A 10139-nucleotide genomic window follows, 5' to 3' on the forward strand; every position below is an offset into this window, starting at 1 on the left:
ATTGTGTTCAGTTCTGGAGACCGTATCTCCGAAGAGACAGAGACAAGATGGAGGCGGTCCAGAGAAGGGTGACCAAAAAGGTGGAAGGTCTTCATCAAATGACTTATGAGGAGAGATTGAAGAATCTAAATATGTACACCCTGGAGGAAAGGAGGAGCAGAGGTGATATGATACAGACTTTCAGATACTTGAAAGGTTTTAATGATCCAAAGACAACGACAAACCTTTTCCATAGGAAAAAAATCAGCAGAACCAGGGGTCACGATTTGAAGCTCCAGGGAGGAAGATTCAGAACCAATGTCAGGAAGTATTTCTTCACGGAGAGGGTGGTGGATGCCTGGAATGCCCTTCCGAAGGAAGTGGTGAAGACCAGAACTGTGAAGGACTTCAAAGGGGCGTGGGATAAACACTGTGGATCCATAAAATCAAGAGGCCGTCAATAAAGAGTGGGTGGCTTGCCAGAATGACGGCTACTGCCTGGAGATAATACCCTTATTCAATAAACATACACATGGTTACTGTGACTCCAACATCGCTCTAAGCTACAACAGCAAGAGGAAATGTGGAAAAAAGGATTCGCACTCACAAAGTGGGGAGTAGCTGGCTTGTTACGGCGGTTACTACCCCAAACCAAATAAGCCTGATACTTCACTTTCAATGCATATCCAGCATAGCTCTCTGCTTCAACGGCAGGGGAGAAGAAAAACTGATACTTCACGCATATCCAGCATAGCTCTCTGCTTCAACGGCAGGGGAGAAGAAAAACTGATACTTCACGCATATCCAGCATAGCTCTCTGCTTCAACGGCAGGGGAGAAGAAAAAAGGATTCGCACTTACAAAGCGGGGAGTAGCTGGCTTGTTACGGCGGTTACTACCCCAAACCAAATAAGCCTGATACTTCACTTTCAATGCATATCCTGCTTCAACGGCAGGGGAGAAGAAAAACTGATACTTCACGCATATCCAGCATAGCTCTCTGCTTCAACAGCAGGGGAGAAGAAAAACTGATACTACACGCATATCCAGCATAGCTCCCTGCTTCAACAGCAGGGGAGAAGAAAAACAACCAATAAGGGCTGAATAACACAGTCTGGGTAAAACAAATAAGCATGGGTGTAGCTTGCTTATTGCGGCGGTTACTTCCCCTACTACCCGTAACTAATCAAGCTTGATATTTCACTTGGTTGCAGCTCCATCACTGCTCTCTACATTAATGGTGGGGGTGGAAGGGAAATAGAACCAAAGAGCTAAGAGAAACAGATAAGTATGAGAAAAAAAAATGTGTGAAGCTTGCTGGGCAGACTGGATGGGCCGTTTGGTCTTCTTCTGCAGTCATTTCTATGTTTCATTTCATTTCTATTACAGCCCATAGGTCGATTGAAGTATGGGTAGTACACAAGAGCATGGATGATCTCTGGAAGCAGGATAATGCAGACAGGAACTGCGGGAAACCAGGTCTTGGGTGCAGGTGCCTCCTGCCGGTTGTGAAAAAAACAACAAACCTGGAACAGCTGAGACATTGGGAATTGGATGCAGGCGCCTCCTGCAGGTCGAGGACTGCTGATGAAAAAGCCAGCAAACTTGAAACAAACAAAGTTGAACCCTGAGTGCAGGCCCCTCCTGCAAGTCAAGAAAAAATAAACCCAGGGGAAAAAAATATGAAGACTGGCAAGGGTCAAAATGAGTCTTTAAAACAGAAGCCATCGGTGGATCAAAGAAGGATCCAGGAACAGACTGAAGAGCTTGAAAGACCTGGGTGCAGGTGCCTCCTGCAGGTCATAAAAAGTAAACCCAGGCACTATAACATGTTGCAAACATGAGGATGCATCAATTGCTCTGGAGGGATGTGAGCCCTTGGGCCACAGCACGGCTCAGGGAGGAACCCCAAGGCACACACTGTGGGAGGTGAGAGTGTCCAAGCACAGGCTGAAACTGGAACATAGCTGGACCAGGATCAAGACATAAAACACCATAGGAACTGGAACGAGGTGGACTCAGACCTTTGCTAAATCTACACGCACAGGTGAGAACCAGCAACGCAATGCTGGTCTTAAGAATAGCCATCCGGCCACTCGGTAGCACTTCTGGACCTGCCGCTTGGGAATGATGAGTGTGTGAGGCCAGACGGAAGCTGAGGGCAGGTACTTGATGTCACATGGAACTGAGGACTTGGAAGACTCAGACAAGGACCCAAAGAACTTGGAAGACTCAGACGAAGACTTGAGGAACTTGGAAGGCTCAGACAAGGACTCGATGAACTTGGAAGGCTCAGACGAAGACTTGAGGAACTTGGAAGGCTCAAACAAGGACTCGAGGAACTTGGAAGACACAGATTCAGATTCAGGATTCAGTCACTAGTACACAGTGAGCCCTACACAACCACCTGTGGCTGGTCGCGGACCATGCTGGAAGCGAAGCAGACTCCAGACTCCACTGGCTCGTTGGTCTAGGGGTATGATTCTCGCTTAGGGTGCGAGAGGTCCTGGGTTCAACTCCCAGACGAGCCTTTGCCTTTGTATGTGTGGAGCTCCAAGAGAAGGCTGGTACTAGTCAAGCTTTTCATGAAGTTAGCATGGGGCACATTTAAAACTAATCGGAGAAAGTTCTTTTTTACTCAACGCACAATTAAACTCTGGAATTTGTTGCCAGAGAATGTGGTTCGTGCAGTTAGTATAGCTGTGTTTAAAAAAGGATTGGATAAGTTCTTGGAGGAGAAGTCCATTACCTGCTATTAAGTTCACTTAGAGAATAGCCACTGCCATTAGCAATGGTTACATGGAATAGACTTAGTTTTTGGGTACTTGCCAGGTTCTTATGGCCTGGATTGGCCACTGTTGGAAACAGGATGCTGGGCTCGATGGACCCTTGGTCTGACCCAGTATGGCATTTTCTTATGTTCTTAAGATGGAGACCTAAAGCTAGAAACATGGCAAAGATTCAGGAGAGGCCTGCACCAAGGTGCGCCCCTCACAGCCGCCTGTGGCTGGTTGCAGACCACGCTGAGCAGAGCAGGCTCTGGCTTGAGTCTAGGGCATGGACAAAAGCAGGAACAAGGAACTCCAAAGACCAGGAACCAGGACTCAAGGATTCAAGTCTCAGGATTCAGAAACAGACCTCAGCATTAAAAGCAAGGGCATTCTGGAGACTTGTGCTGCAAACATGAAGAGAGGCCTTGTGCCACGACGCACTCTGCACAACCTCCCATGGGCTGGTCATGGACCACGACAGTGGCATGCCAGGAAAGGTGGATGAGAAGGAAACCTGGAAGCAGAACAAAGAGCTAGAAGCTGGAACAACAGGACCAGGACTGTAAATCAGGAACTCGGTACATTAAGAACAAGGAACATCAGGAACATGGAACATCAGGGACACCGGAGAGACGATGAAGGAGCTCCAATGAAGAATAAGATGAGGAATGTTCACAGGAGAACAGGAACATCTAACATGAAGATCAAGACAGGCAAAGACCACAGAGAACCTTGCATGGTGAAGGAAGCACAGATGACTGTGAGGGTCCATGCGAAGGCACCGAGGAAGTGGAAGAGAGCCCATTTATAGGGCTGTACATGGCAAGGAGTAATGACATCATCCTTAAGGGCCGTGAGGCTTTTTCTGCCGCTGGCCCTTTAAATACAGTACAGAGGTGTGCGCGTATGTGTAGAGGAGCTGAGTAGTGAAGAAGGAAGTTGACGTCAGCAGCGTCTCTGCTGTGAAGATGTGGAAGCAATGGTGATGGCACTCCTGCCACGAGAAGGCAGCATTGGCGGTGGCTCCCCATGCTGCACAGGAACAGAAATGACAGCGGCACCAGGCCACAACAAGGAGACCTCAGGGGCAGCTCCCAGCCGCTTAAATAGGCCGGGGCAGGAGCAGCAGACCCGTGCAGGCAGGGAGAGGCCAGAGCCAGCACACTGCTGGTAAATGGCAGAGGCATGCGGCGTTGGGCGGGAGGAGAGAGAGCTGCTTGCTGACCTGTTCCACGGCAGCGAGCACAACAGAAAGATAGCAAGGAAGTAGATACAACCATTTAGGTAAAAGAATCATTTGAAAATTTAATCTCCCCGATATAGAAAGCGGGAAGTCATGCCAGGCCCAAAACATCAACTGGGTGGACTAGAGTAATTTTTGAAAATTTGCCTTGTAGAGATTAACTAAGTCAATAGTCAAAACAATACCCAAATACGTAAATGAGTCGGTGTCCAACTCAATTGCAGCTCACATCCCTGTCTGTCGGGAGAACCTCACATTGTCCAAATTTAATTTGAAACCTGCAAGCTTCCCATAAATTTCCACCTTAGACAGAAAGACTGACAGAGATGCTCGGGGATAGGCTATGTGCAGGAGAATATTATCTGCCAAAACAGACATTTTGAAGCAAGCTCTGGAATTGTCTCCTATGGGTATCCCCATAATCCCACCATGATCACGCAGCCTGCATAAAAAGGGCTCCAAAGAAATGATAAATAGCAGAGGAGACAAGGGACAACCCTGCTGTGTCCCCCTAACCAGGGAAAAATCCTCTGATGCATATCCATTTACAGACACATAAGCATGGGGGTCATAATAAAGAGTGCAGATTACTTGAAAAAAGTACCCTGAGATCCCAAAAAAGCCAAGGTTTTTAACATAGAGCTCCATTATAACCTATCAAATGCCTTTTCCACATCCAAGCTCAGAAGCATGGACGGGAGATGATGTCACCTACAACTGATCAAAGATGCAATAATTCTGCGTATGTTCATAGTGATATACCTGCCTGGAACAAAGCCCACCTGTTCTGACCATATAAGCCCTGGAAGAAATTTCACCAGTCTATTGGCCATGATCTTTGCTAAAAGCTTTACATCAAAATTAATAAGAGAGATAGGCTGATAAGAGGCAGAAGTCAGGTCACGTCCCACCTTGGGTAGCACAATTATCAAGGCTCTATTTGTTGCAAAAGGAAACCTCTGGGCATCAACTAAGTGTGAGAGCATATTTCCCAATGGAGCTACCAGTTTTCCCATTAATAGTTTGTAAAATTTGGCCGGGAGATCATCAGGTCCCAGCATTTTGAGAAGTTTGGCCTCCTTGAATTCCTGCGCTATTTCTTGTAAATGAATTGGTCTATTTAACTGCTCTAGCTGTTCCTCCATTAAGCGGGGTAGTCCTGCAGACCAAAGATAGTCTGAAATCTCTGGTTCAGGACCCAGAGACACTGTATAAAGTTCCTGCTAAAATTCTCTAAAAATGTTATTAATATCTTTCCCACAATTCACTAATTGCCCTGACCTATCTCTTAATGTGGCAATATATTTTGAACCTCCCCAGTATTTTGTCAAGTTTGCCAGCATTCTACCAATCTTGTTCCCATTTTGAAAACATTTACCCTGTAGTACATCAATCCCTTTTTCACCCTTTGATGAAGCAATGTATTTAAAGCCGCTTGAATTTCAAAAACTTGGTACAGCGTACGCTCAGTGGGATTATGATCAAGCCGCCTTTTGGCAATATGGAGGCATTTTTCCATGGATAAAATTTCCAATGTCGATGCTGTCTGGCAGCTAAATATGAAATGATGTTCCCCCTCAAATAGCTTTAGCTATTTCCCAAAACACAATCAGAGAGTCTTAATGACTGATTGAACTGCGCATAATCCTCCCATTTTTTTGCAAGTAAATTCTAAACTGGGGGACATGATATAAAAATTTTAGGAAACACCAAGCCTGTCTTACCTGATTGGGCCGAAACCCTTCCAGATCGAACCAGATGGGCGCATGGTCCGAGATAATCAAAGGCCCAATTTGCACTAGTGCGACGCTAGAAAAAGTCCCACTGTCCACTAATAAATAATCTATTCTGAATTGGGAACCATGACCTCTCGAGACATGCGTAAATTCCTTTTCTAAAGGGTGCAATACCTGCCAGGCATCAACCAGGACTAATAGCTTACATAGATATGGGACTTCTTTGTGAACCCGGTGACGCCATCACCATAGAAATGGAATTATCTAAACCACTATCCAGTACACAATTTAAGTCCCCACCGATCACCAGTGGAAGGTGTGCAAGGGGTGATAGGAGTTTGACAAGGTGCAGAAAGAACGTATGGTCAAACTTATTTGGAGCATAAACATTACAGAGCAAAATCAGTTTTTCATATAAAACGCTTTCTACAATTACATAATGGCCCGCATCGTCAGCAGAAAGCCTGGTCTTCTAAAAAGGGAAAGATTTACCAATCAAAATGGCCACCCCTGCTTTCTTCGCACCCGATTGGGCTGAGTACACTTTACCCACCCATTGCGTGCACAATTTATTGAGTTCAGTGTCATCCAGCCATATATCCTGCAATATCACAATATGTATCCCCCATCTTTAAAGGCTTGCAGCATTTTAAAAAATTCTATACCACACACATTCCACGTGGCACAGCGTGTTACAGTAGCCATTTACCCAGCATTAGGGGTATGCGTTCGTTTGCAACGCATTGGCAATCAGCAACGTATACGTCTGTATTCATGGGTTCGCGAAACGTATCACGATCCCCCACGAATACAAACATATCTTTTGGCTCGCTCGCAGTGATTTCTTAGCGGCCGTTTGAAATAGGTGAACGCCATGTGGGTGTATCCATAGCAAAAAAACAGCTCTTTCCTGTGAGTCATAAGTGACCTCACAGCCCTGTCATAAGTGAGTCAGACAGATTGAGAAGGAGACCAGAATGCAACCTATCAGCGTTAAACATTTTTCTAATGCAGCAAATCGCCGTTCTCACTCAGTGCTCTGCGACGCTGTTCCTGATGACCTAGTACTATATATATGTTAAGCACGCGGCGTGCCATGCACTTTCTTTGCAGGGGTGGTCTGGGGAGGTGGTCTGTGGAAGGTGGCTTCACTCAGAGCTAGTCTGAGTGTCTCAAATCTGTATTCAATTGTTAGCTACGTCGATAGAAAAAGATATCTGTTTGATATGACTGTAGTGCCAGCTACTAGCCCTGTTTTTTTTTTACTGCAGATTTTTTTATTGATCTGAGACAGTCTCTCTGTGCCACTGAGAGAAGCTGCTAGCAGTAGCAGTGGCATTTTGCTGCTTATTTTACCCCCTGGTGTCGGTTGCAAGCAGCATTTGGGTGTTGTGGGTGGGAGATATTTTCAATTTGTAGCTAGTTTGATAGAATTGCCATTCAACAGATATTTCATTGATTTTGCTTCTGTGGCAAGCCAGGCTTTTTTGCTAACTGGCACTACTGCAGGTTTTTTTTTATTGAGCTCAGTCTCTCTGTGCTCTTTTAATCCAAGAAAGCATTGCACTGGGCATCAGTAACAGTGGGCACTGGGTAGTTTTGCAGACTCAAGTATATTGGGACAGCGGTGGTCTGTGAAGCCAAATCCCCAGTGGGCCTCCATAGATGTGTGAAGGTGGTGCATGTTCTCCGACAAAAGCAGACTGATTTGGACATGCCTCACAAGCGTCTCATTCAAGACATTGCCACCCAGTGGAATTCCACCTATAGGATGCTGCAGAGGTTAGTGGAGCTGCAGACTCCTTCATGAACTTCCTGGTTCAATGAACATAGGTGTGCAGAATCCCCTAGGGCATCATGATTGGTTAGTCATGAGTCAGCTGGTAAAAATCCTGCAGCCCTTCAAAGATGTCATGGAGGAGCTGAGTTCCAGAAGTGCCACCTTGGCTGATATCATCCCTAGAGTTAATTCCCTGGATGAAAATTTGGAGGGCTTTAAACAGGAAGAGGGAATGACAGCTGAGGTGCTGCATTCTCTTACATAGAAACATAGAAATGATGGCAGAAGAAGTCCAAACGGTCCATCCAGTCTACCCAGCAAGCTTCACACTTTTTTTTTTTCATACTTATGTTACTCCTGGCTCTTAGTAACATTTTGGTTCTATTTCCCTTCCACCCCCACCATTAATGAGAGAGGAGTGTTGGAACTGCGTCCAAGTAAAATATACAGCCCAAGAGAGATTAAGGCCTTTAACAGAAGAGCACACATACATGCTCGCCACAGTCTGTGATCCCGTGTGAAAGGGAAACTCACCCTACAGTCCAATTGTCTCTCATTTGTGAAGGACCTGCTGTTACTAAAAGTCCATGAACAGGAACGCCATAGGCAGAGACAGATCAGGCATGAAGCAGAGGAGGAAACAGCGGGCACTTCAGAGAGTTGTGCTAGCCCAAGCAGGAGCAGCACTCTGTCAGCAACAGCTAGTACCTCCTCCTCCTCCACTTCACTACGTCAAAGGCATGTTGCCCATAAAGATTCATCTTTTGTGCTACGGGCTAGAGAGAAAGCAGCTGGTATAAGTGACTCTCAGCCCACCCAAGCAAAGGAGACATCAGCACAACTGTCAGTGAAACGGTATCTCTCAGAGCCCACAGAGGACATGCAGACAGATCTGCTGGCATATTGGGCACACAAGTCCACTGTCTGACCACACCTAGCCAAAGTGGCTCAGTGATATCTGTCATGTCCACCAACCAGTATGCCCAGTGAACGTGTCTTTTCAATGACAGGGGATTTTATTTTATTTATTTATTTATTTATTTATTTATAAATAACTTTTATATACCGAGATTCAATTAACAGAATTAATTATCACTTCGGTTTACATTACAACCAGCAAACAACAACAGTGACAGAGTCTTGTCTTACATTGAACAAGGTGGATAAAACTTGGATAAACATAACTTGGGAGAAGGCAGTGACAGCGTCTTGTATCATGAGCCCTCACTGCTCAAGGCTGGCACCAGAGTTGATGGAAATGCTAGTGTTTTTGAACATAAGCCTGCCTTTGCTTGGGTTTCCAAATTTTCCCTATGAATGGCAAGATGAATAAAACGCTGTGCCTGTCCATTCACTGTCCAGGCCTTATATCCCTACAGGGGCCTGACCTGAAATGCTGTGCCTGTCAGCCCACTGTCCAGACTATACACATACTACAGAGGGACTCAGCAATATATAATGCCCAAATTTTATTGTATACACAAATTTACCTGATGTATTTAACACACATATTACATAAATCCTGCTATGTGGAATTATGATCTCCCTAACATTAAAACAATGTCATCCATGCCTTACCCTCCATTCAATTCATTCATACAATTCATCCATACCACTCAAATCATCCATATCACTCATAACTCATAAAATCACTAATGACTTGCATAATTATTACCCCTTCATATGACATAATTGATTACATAAATATTCATCTCATGAATGTACACCTTATTTATACAAACAATATGATATGAATCTGTGTAAATGTACATTTTGTAATTAATCTGTTTAAATGTGCATCTTTCAATTGTTTTAATAATTGCAAAACTGATCCTGCTAAACTGCTCAGACGAGGCTCTTGTTTCACCCGTCCGAACGGGCTTCTTCAGGGAATGATAATTATCTCTAGCACAAATATGTTCTCATACTGACATCATTAATATACAGCTGTCTTCATGTTGAGTGCTGCATTTATTCCCATTCATCAATCACCATAAAGAGGGCAACATCTTCACTAATGCTTCTGTATTATGCAAGTGGTATCCACACATAGCACTGGACTCTATAAACAACATTAAGATAAAGTTTACCAACCATTCTAATATCACCTACAACTGTACCAAGAAACCAACACCATATATTTAAATAGTGTCCACTGTCCAGGCCATATGTCCCTACAAGGGCCTGACCTCTAACGCTGTGCCTGTCTGAGGTTAATTCTGGTATTTCTAATTTCAGTTTCATGTATTTGTGCATCACTTCTTTCCAGAATATGCTTTTCCTGTTTTGCAACATTTGGAATGTAAGAACATAAAAAGCTGACTTCAGATGTTTGTAGCTTGCATAGTTCATATGCTCAATAATTTTCCTGACCTTCATAATATGGGCCATGTTCACGAAATCTTTCTTAGGTGCCAACGGTAATGTTTCTAGTACTATAGAAAACTGGTGGTAGTTGCACTCTAGTTCATCCTCTGTCTTCCCATAGTTTACAAAGGCACTGTGTAAACCACAAAGTCAACATTGGCTGATATTGTAGATTTGAACTTGAGTAGCGGTTTTCTTATTTCTGCAAGCTCTTCATGTTCCTTTGTCATCAGCTGAAGTGCATAAGTATAGTTAATAGCTTGT

General features: G+C 44.5%; 1 non-coding gene across 1 annotated transcript; it reads left to right on the forward strand.

Annotated features, from left to right (window-relative positions):
- Positions 1–2437: 2437 nt before the first annotated feature.
- Positions 2438–2509, forward strand: TRNAP-AGG. Its single transcript has one exon. It is a non-coding gene; the product is annotated as a tRNA-Pro (tRNA).
- Positions 2510–10139: the final 7630 nt, after the last annotated feature.

This window comes from Rhinatrema bivittatum, chromosome 14, assembly GCF_901001135.1.
Source record: "Rhinatrema bivittatum chromosome 14, aRhiBiv1.1, whole genome shotgun sequence".
NCBI lineage: Eukaryota > Metazoa > Chordata > Amphibia > Gymnophiona > Rhinatrematidae > Rhinatrema > Rhinatrema bivittatum.